General features: G+C 31.2%; 1 long non-coding RNA gene across 1 annotated transcript in view; it reads right to left on the bottom strand.

The window, feature by feature from the left end:
* Positions 1–6,958: 6,958 nt before the first annotated feature.
* LOC124948075 overlaps positions 6,959–10,000 on the bottom strand; it is a 10,455-nt gene continuing 7,413 nt past the window's right edge. The window contains exon 4 of the long non-coding RNA XR_007100590.1: positions 6,959–8,886. This is a non-coding gene — a long non-coding RNA (uncharacterized LOC124948075). The remainder of the gene's footprint in view (positions 8,887–10,000) is intronic.

Here is a 10,000-nt window from a genome sequence, read left to right on the forward strand (position 1 = left end):
ATCGAGAGTATAATATATATTAAAAAATTATTATAAATTTCGGATACATGAAATAACAGTTAATTATATTAATTTCCGTTTTTTTTTTTTTTTTTTGATAAAATAATATAAAACAATAAATATATACACACACATATATATATATATATATAAATTTTAACGCGTAAATAATACTATTCGAAAGAATTTATGTAATATTATATTTCGTATCATCTCGCGAAAAACGTAATAAATAATCGTGTTAAGAGTAAATTCATTAAAGTTAGAAAAAGTTAAAGTATTTCGTAAATTATATTCAATCTAATCAAAAGTATCCCGATCAAAAGTGATTTATTGTTTATAGTCGTGTATGTGATATATGTATGTGTATGTGTGCGTGACTACTTTTCTAACAAGAAATTTTAATTCAAGCCTCGTTCATTGAAAATTCTTACACAGCTATACCAGTTTAGAGCTTTCAACATAGCAATCTCGGGCCCCCGTCGAGCTTAAAGATTCAAATCTTAGCAAAACTTCTTCAATGCTATCCGTCGTTACAATGGCTTTCAACCAAGAATATACTTTTTTTTTCTTATTTTCTTTTTCTTTTTTTTTTCTGACGATATTATTGTAATGTGAATACATAAGCGATCATCATAAATCATATCGTTTTCTCTTGGAAGAAAGAGAGAGAAAGAGAGAGAGAGAGGGAGAGAGAAAGAGAGAGAAAGAGAACGACATCGTGAAAAACAAAGACATTCTTTCGTTATCTTTATCGTATCACTGAAATTCTTCTTTTAAAATTCATAACAACATGAATAATACCATGTCGTATTTTTTTCTTTCTTCTCTTTCCTTCTTTTTTTTTCTCTTTCTTTTTTTTTTTTTTTTTTTTAATCGTCAGCGTAGATATTGATTTCACAAAAAAAAGGAAGAAATTCGTTTATAGCGAGTGATTCATTTGTAAAAAAAAATTTTTAATACGATGATAAGTAATATTAATCCTTCCGATGAGTTTATATATATATATATATATATATATATATTTATATGAAGAGGTTGTCCGTCCATAGATAATCCTAGAGAAAATATTTCACAACTGATTGAAGTTATTAGAAAGTTTAATATACGAGAAATTTGCATGATACCGATGAGTCAGCTATAAAGTGCACGTGAAAATATTCTTTCTTTTCTTTTACTCGTAACATTTTTTTTCTCAAGTTACGAAGCTCGAAAGTGGTCTTCTTTCTTGGTTTTTTTTTTCTTTTTTATTTCTGATTATAATGTTTTTTGTTTTCATTATTTTTTTCATTTTCTTTCTTATCTTTCTTTTTTTTTTTTTTGCATATCTATACACACACAGTAGCCGTCATTTGCAATTAAAATCGTATGCGGTAAAAAGTTATTAGTGCGCATAGATTTACGTGATAATCGGCATCTTAAGTATTGAAATAATTACTTTGAGTTGATATAATAGTTTTTCAATTTGATAAAAAATCCTCAGATTATAATATAATCTTTTGAAGTCTATGTAGTTGAACTATTGCGTAGGACAGGATCATTGACCTTGATCATTGACTCTTCCAAATGCACGACCACTTGATTTGTAAATAATATATATATATATATATATATATATATATATATATATATTACTCATTCTATGCTAATATAAAATACTAGTAACTGATATCAAGAAGCTCTTCTGAATGAAATACCGGTGGAGTGCGTACGTACGAGGATCGATCGATCGTCACTGGTTGGCACGATTGAACGCGCATAAATAAATAAGTCTCATTCATCCGCTCGGGACAAGAGGCTGCCTTGGATGGCTCTTACTATAATCACAAAGGAAATGAGATCACGATGAAAGTGCAATTTTGTGATTGTAAACGGATGTTAGCTTTGATATATAGTTAAATGATAAATTAATTATATATGATAACGATGATAAAACGAAAGAAAGAAAGAATTATTTTTGATTATCCGATATATTTTTTTTCGGGAGATTGATCATATATATATATTTTTTCTAAATATCTTTATATATTTTCTATGTTTTTTTTATATTTTCTATAAGAAGAAATTGATCAATTAAAACGATTATCAATGAAATTATAATTGATGAATTTTTTTTATCATCGATATAATATACTGTCGAATATCAATAATAAAAAATTAAAATTTAAGAACAAAGAAAAATTAATGATTAATATTTGAAATATAACTATTAAATTAAATTATAGTCAATTAATTATATATATATATATATATATATATATATATATATATATATATATATATATATACATAAATATAGATACCTTCGATCATCTATCAAAGAGCACGAGTAATAATAATAATAATAAATGATTAATAACTGAAATAATTATTATCAATAAAATAATCATTCATATTTCCTCTCTCTCTCTCTCTCTCTTTTTATATATTTTTGATCATCTATAAATAAAACTCGAATATTAAATAATATAATGATTAAAACATTTATCTAGAATACTAATAAGAGATCTACAAAATCGTGTCGTCGGATCGAATAATTATTTTTCCGTGCTAGAGCTGGAAAACATCCGGCATCAAGCTACTTCCGGTTGGAGCGCGATATTGCAACGCTTTTTCTACTACGTTGTTAACCGATCGGTCCTTTACGTCATTTCCGTTTCCGGTCGAGTACGAAGTTTAAACGTCCTTCGACGATACGTCGAGCGAACAGCTTACATACTAGCATACGTTGCGAAAGCTCGAAAGCTCAACGCGAAAAGCGTTTTAACAACATGATTGCTATCGTTTTCGTTAGAAAGAAAGTTTGCCGACCCCGTTTTATTATTCTATTTTTACACGATAAAAACGTCGTCTTGTTCTCGATAGTCGTTGTTGACGAATGTTCAACTTTACAAATTCATGTACCTATTTTCTATTCTTTTTTTCTTTTTTCTTTTTTTCTTTTCTTCTTCCCTCGAGACTGTTCTTGAACAAGCAGTTTCTAGTACTACGTCATATCCGTTTCCGGTCAAACGGAATACCCGACTTTTCATCTTTTACGATCTTTATGGATCTTTCTTTATCTCTCGAAGATCTTTCGTTTCGTTGCACACGAATAGTTACTCTTTTGAGAAGTAATTTTTATTTTTGATATTTGTATGATTAAGTATATTTTATCTCTTTTTTAATTTCTTATTTTTTTTTTTTTTTTTTTTTTTTTTTTTTTTTGAGTAGAAATTAAACCTCTATGACTCAATTTTTTCTCATTTTTTTTAAATTATGATATTTAAAACTTGAATTATTAAGTAATAATTAAAGTGAATTATACAAATATAATTATTATAATATTATTATACATTGTGTTATTATATAACAATTTTAATTGTAATAACAAGTAATCATATTATTAATAGTAGCATAATTATATTATATTAATGTAAATGTATACTAACAAGTAGTAACGTAATATAATATTAGTACAGTCATATTATATAATACCAATTATAAGCGCGAAAATTCAAAGTTACATATTGTTATACGATATTAACCGAGGATAATGTGGGAACAAAATTTATCAGCCTAATATCAATCTGATTTTTCGTGAAGGTGAGTCTGAAAGAAAAAAAAAAAAAAAAAAAAAAAAAAAAAAAAAAAAAAAAAAAAAGATTTTCTTTAATCATCGCATAAATTTTTTTAACAATTTTTGCTTTTTAACAAAACAAAAATTACAAAAACGACAACTTACGAAGCAAAATCTTCTTATTTTAAAAATATCCAACAAATTTTCATTCTCATCACATTTCATTCATCATATTTCGTTCTTCTTGATCATCATAAAATTTGAATTACAGTAATTTCCGATGGGATGAGTGAATTTTAGAAAAAAAAAAAAAAAAAAAAAAAAAAGAAAAAAAGAAAAAATAAAAGAACAAAAAAAAGAAAGAGCTGATTCGTCGGAAACAATTTTGAGAGAGGGAAAGATAAATTCACTTTTACAGACAAATAATAATACGATACGTAATCATCAATGGTAGCTCGCGCAACGTTTACTAATAGGTTAATGTATCCGGTTTCAAATCGAAGGAGAAACCTCAAACGTCCTCGATTTTCTTTCGTTTAGCCGATGCAAAATTCCCGAGAATTAATCGGGCTAGGAACACCTCGGAATGCGAGCTGGCGAAACGCTTGTTGAAAGCTTGGCAGGAAGAAGATCGCCCACGTAGTTTCGGACTGTAAATGGAAGCGCCTTTGATGGCTCCAATGAACAACAGAACGAACCAAGAATGGTCTTGGCTAGCTATAAGAATGTATACATGTGTATTATGTGAGTCATCTAACATACATAACATTGTTATTATTATAAGGTGTATATAATACCTTTTTTTTGTTTTTGTAATTTTTTTATTTCTTCTTTTTCGTTCATTAAAAACTAATAACGAAAGGGATGGAGAAAAAAAAGAATTTGTAAGAATCTCAAAAGTTCCAAGTACCCATAGATAACAAATAATTCTCATATTTCTCTTTAATTTCACTTTTTCGTAATTTTTCAGAAAAGAAGAAAGAAAAAGAGAAAGAGAGAGAGAGAGAGAGAGAAAGAGAGAGAGAGAGAGAGAGAGAGACAGTTCGTAAAGTATTATTGAATCGTCCTGTATATCCCTCGCATCATTAAAACGATTCTCATTTTTCAAATCGTTCGTATAAAATTAATGGAAAAATAATCTCCCCCATTCGTTATCTTTCTCTTTCCTTTGTTTTTTTCTCTTTTACTTCTCTTAAGACAGATTATATATAACTCGAAAATCGTCCGGAGGGTTGTGGAAAATCTTTTAACGAATATTCGGGATTTCCAATGCGAATGGAACTGGCGTGGGTTGTTTGGTATTACATCAAACAAACGTAAACGCGAGTTAATGTTAGAGAACGCGCGTGGCCGTTGAACGGCCGGGAATCTTTGCAAAAATAATCCGTTAGGCGTTGAGTAATTTTGGACGTTAATTATTTACGTCATCGACTTCCCGTTCGTATATATCTCTAAGCATATACATATATACGTATATATATATGTATCTGTAGAAAGAAAACGTTTTCATTGATCGTGTTTTAGAGAGAGATAAATTTTTATACTTGTTGAAAAATATCTAGAATCAACATCCCAAATAAGATTCCATTATTGTTAACTGCTCATACATACATAGCTTGATATTAGATCGTCGGTCATTTCTACATACATATGTACATACTTTCATTGTACTTCGAAAGAAGTTCCTTCGGTTAGTGGAACAGGAAGAGAGAGAGAAAGGGAGAAAGAGAGAGAGAGAGAAAGAGAGAGAGACCCAGGAACGCAAGAAAAAGGAAGGAAGAAAAAGCGGATGTGTAGTAGCTAAACAAAAGATTTCTATGAAGGTCAGGATGGAAGGAAGAATACGATGGGATCTTATAAAGAGGAACCATGACCGGGGAGGTCACCTTTCGAATGATGGGCTGCTGCTACTTTTCATGTCTTGTAATTCTCTTCTTTTACCTTTGAAAACCGAAATGTATTATTTCCGCTTTTGCTACCATATGTATTTCTATTTAGTTCGTTCTCACGACCACGATTGCTAAGGATCATAGTTCCTCTAAGATACCGTTGTTTTTTTTATGTGAAATTTTTATGGTCTCTCTCTCTCTCTTTTTCTCTCTCTCTCTTTCTCTCTCCGGGTCATACCCGACGAAGATAATTTTTCTCATTATTTTTTCTTTCTTTTATTTTTTGTTTACTTTTTTTTTTTTATCGGTCGTTTAGAAACATTTAAAAAATAACGTTATTACTTCATATATCTTACGACCAGGTACTTAACAACAGCTCCCTAACAAATGTCCACAAAATTTGAACTGGTTGATCGACTTTAGGAGTTCAACGTTAATCCAAATTTCGTTTACAACGAGGAAGTTACGAGATGTATTACGAATATAATTAATGTAATGGATAGACCAAAAGTTAGTTAATTTATTGGAGAGAACTATAGCGCGGATTAATGAACGTGAGAAAGGATATTCAAAGATAATACCTTGGAACGAGATCTAGATTAGAAATTTGTTACGCGTATGAGAAACTTACGGATCCGTAATACGCTTTAAACTCTTTTTAGGCGTAACGTGAGACGGGAATCACGCGTCGGCGATTTGCGCAAAAGGAAATAGAAAAATACTATATGAAGGAGCACGTGTTTCTTCTGTAACGAATAGCACGCCAGAGAGTTGAAAAGAAATGTCTACGGGAAATGTCATGGGACGAGACGATCGGTCTCTTCCTGCATTTTGTCGTATCGACGTGCCGATTAACCCTACGTGACTACCAACCTCGTCGCTATGTTATGTATATTCATTATTATTCTTATCGTCCATTCCCTGTGTAAACAATTTTAGTTGAAGTTAACGTGTTAATATCGTTCAAACACAAATGAGATTAAATATTAATATATTTTTCTTCTTTCTTTTTTCTTTTTCTTTTTCTCTCTCTCTCTTTTTTTTTTCCTTCTAACTTCGACGAGACTACATTTTTCTGAATTGAATCAAATTTTTCATATAAGAATGAAATCTAATTTCATTGAATCTTCTCGACGAGATTCGATTCTATTTTTAAACGAAACATTTAAAATTTTAATTCACAGATAAAAACTCAATCGATTTTATTCGCAAACGAGGTTCATTTTTAAACGTGATACGAGTCATTTTGCAAACGTAGTCAAACGTTTAATTTAATGAATGAAGTTCAATTGAATTCATGAATGAAGAAATTTGATGAGTAATTCATAAATGATATTTAGTTCAATTCGTGAACGAGATTAACGAATTAAATTTACATATAAAATTTTAATAAAATTTACGAATGTACATATAGTTAAATACCATTTACAAACGAAACTCAACTTGTTATTAATTCATCTAAGAAATTCTATTCTATTGAATTAATGAAATTCAGTTTCGATATATGACGTTCAATTTAGATCAGTTTCAATTAATTAATGAAATTCGATTGGACTCATCGATGAAATTAAATACAATTAATTAATATCATTCGATTCGATATAATTTTTGTGACATTAATTAATTATTGAATTCATACAAGATACGATACTTTATAATCTAATTATCAATTTCTCATTAAATTCAACAAAATTTTATCGGACTTTTGTCGAATATTAAAAAGAACTATCCAAAAGAATATGGCTTTGATATATCACGAAAGTTCAAAGAGACATAAAAAGTAATCTTTTTTTTTTTCGTAAATTGATTCCGTTCGTTATCACGAGTGCCTCGATCATTACGTAAGTCGGCCGAAATAGCAAGAGAACGAGGGAACGCGGGGCGGGAGGGTTTAGCGGGGGCGGCAGAGGGGGAAGGGAAGGGGAGGGGGCCGTCTACTACCAGCGGGAGACCGAGTGGCTTAAGTTAAAACGGAAGTACGCCCACGGCTCGTCAAAGGTTTCGTTCATTAAGCCGCCCTTTTCTCCTTTTTCTTCGGCTATTCGGATATATGGTAACTATCATAAGAGAGAAAAGAGAAAAAGTATCGAGAAAGAGAGAGAGAAAAAGAGAAAGAGAGAGAGAGAGAGAGAGAGAGAGAGAGAGAGAAAGAAAGTAAGAGAGTAAGAGATATGGCAGGGTCTGGGAGTGTTAGTAATTAGTGACTAATTAATTACATCAGAAAGAGAGAGAGAAAGAGAGAGAGGGAGAGAGGGGATGAGAACTTAACTTCACACGATTCACTAAATTATTATTATTTTTTTTTTTTTTTTTTTTTTTTCGTTAACGCTGAGATACATCCTCAGATTGTTATACTAATACTAATTGGCAAGTAAAATATAATTCGATCGAAATCCTAACGGATCTTAAATAAATACGATCAGCAATCATTGTGGGTTTAAACCGTTATCAGGTAAAGTTGGAAAGAAATTTATAATGCATGTCGGTTGTCCATTTATCCATATGTATTACATTACAGATTTAATATCGAAGATGAGTGCGTCCTCTTGTTTTTCTGCTTACGTAAGAGATTAGAGATATACGATTACATATGAAGAGGAGAACAAGTTTCTCTATGTACAAAACATGTATATACGTACAAAACATCTCTCTCTCTCTTTCTCTCTCTTTCCATATATATATATATATATATATATATATATATATATATGAATCTTTTCTAGTGAAGATGTTTTTTCGTGGTAGAGAGGAGAATAGCTAAAGGAAAAATGATGTAGTAGAATAGTGCAGAGAAACAGAGACAGAGAGAGAGAGAGAGAGAGAGAGAGAGAGAGAGAGAGAGAGAGAGAGAGAGAGAGAGAGGGAAAGGCTTTTGCTCGATAAAGAGAAACACGTCAACCCTGCGCATACGCAATGCGAATATCCAAGGTACCTTCAATGGGACGCCAGCCCATTCGCATCCGTTGCAGGGGTAGAGCTCTTTCATTGAGCGGCTCCGTTGCTTCCGCTTTCCGTTCACGTCTCTCTCTCTCTCTCTCTCTCTCTCTCTCTCTCTCTCTCTCTCTCTCTCTCTCTTTCTCTATCTCTCTCTTTCCTTCTCTTCATCTTTCCCTTCCTCTGTCTCTCTCTTGCCCACCATTATCCGGCCATTCTCCAGTACTACCCACCCTCCTTCAAAGATCTCCGTCTTCGCACCGGCGCGCGTCTCCCCTCGAACGTGGTATCGCAGAAGGGATGCTGTTGCTGTGCCTTCTCTTCTCGTCCCCTCCTCTCCTCACCCTTTCTCCCTCACTCTCTCATTCCCCCTTCCTTCCCCGTATCCCTCATCTATCCCAGCCCTTCTCGTCGCATTAACGGCGCGGTTTAATTTCGAATCGGTTGCTAGGCCAGAAACGTCCCTCGGATACATGCGTGGACAAGCGCCGATATTATTGATATCTGCTGGAATTGAGCATACGGAATAGATTTTGTTTCATTGTTCGATTGTTTTGGTTATAGTTAATTGGAGAAAATTTTTGTTCGCTCTTTCTTTTTTTCTTTCTTTCTTTTTTTTTTTTTTTTTCGTTTTTTTCTATTTGTTTTTTTTCTTTCTTTATAGATATATAACTAGGCATTTCGACGTATGTATGCGTCGCGCAACGACACGTAAAAATATATTTAGAGTTTAGTTTTTATACATTTCTTTTTTTTTTATTAAATATTTTGAATCCTTCATACGATCTATCAGGTATTATTTTATTATTCCATTTCTTTTTACTCAATTTCTACAGTATTTTTTAGATCTTGAAAGTTACCTATATATATATATATGTATAGATGAATGTATTCTATTAAATTTTCAATAAAAAATATTAAAAACGTGTAAAATTATGTAATCTAGATGGTGATAATAGAAAATATTTAATAATTTTGCAAGGAAATTGTAAATAAGTTGATAAAAAATTATTATTAATGATAATGGGATTAAACGTAACATTAACCATATTCTGAAATATATTTAGTAATGATCTAAAAATATACAAAGAATTATTCTAATCTTTTTTCTTATAAAATATATATATATATATATATGTATGTATAAAGGTAGGTGTTTAAATGTCAACATATTTCTTGAATAACTGTCTAACTCGACCTATAAAACTTCTTACATACAAGTTCGCATCGGTGCATCCATTACATCTTATTTTCTCTTACTTAACCAGAAATTGAAAATTGCTCTTCGATATTGGTAATACGGTCGAATGGTTGACCGACTCTATATCGAAGGTTTCTTGAATTTCCTGTGTATGTACACACACACACATATATATATATATATATATATCCATGTACGTATACGTACCTACGTACGTACATACGTATGTATACGTCTATCCCATGTATGTATGGATTTAGCAATAAATAGAATTCCTCGTAAAGAAGAAGAGTCGACGGTGGAAGCTGCGTGCTTACGTAAAATTCCAAACGAAATGCTAGAAGGAATATTTACGATACGGAAGAGATACATGTTACTTAAAAAATGAATCCCAAGATGGAGCCCGTTCATTCATAT

Source organism: Vespa velutina, chromosome 3 (genome assembly GCF_912470025.1).
Source record: "Vespa velutina chromosome 3, iVesVel2.1, whole genome shotgun sequence".
NCBI classification, from domain to species: domain Eukaryota; kingdom Metazoa; phylum Arthropoda; class Insecta; order Hymenoptera; family Vespidae; genus Vespa; species Vespa velutina.